This window comes from Natator depressus, chromosome 20 (genome assembly GCF_965152275.1).
Source record: "Natator depressus isolate rNatDep1 chromosome 20, rNatDep2.hap1, whole genome shotgun sequence".
NCBI lineage: Eukaryota > Metazoa > Chordata > Testudines > Cheloniidae > Natator > Natator depressus.
The window spans coordinates 5,083,071-5,084,995 of record NC_134253.1 but is presented as its reverse complement, the minus strand read 5'-3'; positions in this window follow the sequence as shown (position 1 = coordinate 5,084,995).

Below are 1,925 nucleotides of genomic sequence, written 5' to 3'. Positions count from 1 at the left end.
GGGGGAAGAATCATATACATGTAAATTGTCAAATCTCTATGAATATAACTTATTTTAATTAAAATAAATCTGAGTTTTTATATTGCAAATGGTTGCTGAATATCTGAGGCTTGTACAGCTATAATAAATCTGGTGGAGCCATAGACTTGGACCACATGGATTTCCTGGGTCCTCGGGGTGAGAGGACAATCTACTCCCCCACGCCTAACCCAGTTACCTTCTCTGTTAGGTGCCTTTTTGGGCAATGCCACTCTGACTTCTGACTGTCTGCCTCGGCTGGAGTGTATAACTTGAACCACCCTCTAGACCAATTCTTCTGGGTAAATTGAGGCAGTGATTACTTGGAAGATTAGATGCCACTGTTGCTCCCCATCAAAGGGCCGTCTTCCTATGCCCCATATGCTGGTAGGGGGTCTGCATTGGACAAAACACCTTACGACACTTGGCTTTTGTTCCTTCAGTCGCTGTTGTTCTATCCTCCCACGGGGGGGGGGGTCTTTTTGCCAGTGTCGGTCACCCTGAATGGGATGTGAGAGGGAGGATCTTAGTCTTGGGTGCAGTTTTGCCGGTAATGTGCGGAGAGCTGTTTTTATGGTATTAAAAAGCCACCTTGGGCCGCAGAGCTGGTTGGGGATGGGGGTTGTTTAGACAGCTATGCTGCTGTAAAACCGAATGTGGAGGCCTCTGCACCAAGAGGGTTTTACTGGTACAGTCATTCCAGTAGAACACTGGCAAAACCCTCCTGGTGTAGAACCACAGAAATATATAGGGCCGGAAGGGGCTGCAAGAGGTTCTGTAGCCCATTCCCCATCCCTCATGCTGAGGCAGGGTGACATATATCTGATGGGTAATTGGAGGCTTTTAAGATTAGATTACACAATGATGGGGATTTCCTGCGTAAACAAGGACAAAGCCATGGGGGCCAAGCCCACAAAGGCCTGAAGTGTGTTTGGGGTCCTAGATGGACACATTCCCCTCCCATGTTGCTGCTTATCTCTCTCAGGTGGCTGGATGAGGCTGCTGAACCAGAAGGCAAGTGTGAGGCTTTTGTAGCATTTATCTGCAGCTGCTTTGCCCTAGATTTGCAGAGGCCCCTGCTACTTTGCTGGACCAGTGGGGCCACTGGACGATCGAGGTGCTAAAGGAGCACTCAAGGATGACAAGGCCATTGTGGAGAAACTAAATGAATTCTTTGCATCGGTCTTCACAGCCAAGGATGTGAGGGAGATTCCCCAACCTGAGACAGTCTTTTTAGGTGACAAATCTGAGGAACTGTCCCAGCTTGAGGTGTCATTAGAGGAGGTTTTGGAACAAATAAACTGAACAGTAATAAGTCACCAGAACCAGCTGGTATTCACCCAAGAGTTCTGGAGGAACTCAAATGTGAAATTGCAGAACTACTGTCGACTGTAACCTTTCATTTAAATCAGCTTCTGTACTAAATGACTGGAGGATAGCTAATGTGATGCCAATTTTTAAGAAGGGCTTCAGAGGTGATCCTGGCAATCACAGGTGGGTAAGCCTGACTTCAGTACTAGGGAAACTGGTTGAAACTATAGTAAAGAACAAAATTGTCAGACACACAGATGAACATAATTTGTTGGGGAAGAGGCAATAGGGTTTTTGTAAAGGGAAATCATGCCTCCCCAATCTGCTAGAGTTCTTTGAGGGGGTCAACAAGCACATGGATAAGGAGCATCCAGTGGATATAGTGTACTCTGATTTTCAGAAAGCCTTTGACAAGGTCCGTCACCAAAGGCTCTTAAGCAAAGTAAGCTGTCACGGGATAAGAGGGAAGGTCCTCTCATGGATTGGTAACTGGTAAAAGACAGGAAACAAAGGGTAGGAATAAATAGTCAGTTTTCATAATGTAGAGAGGTAAATAGTGGTGTCCCCCAGGCGTCTGATCTGGGGCCAGTGCTGTT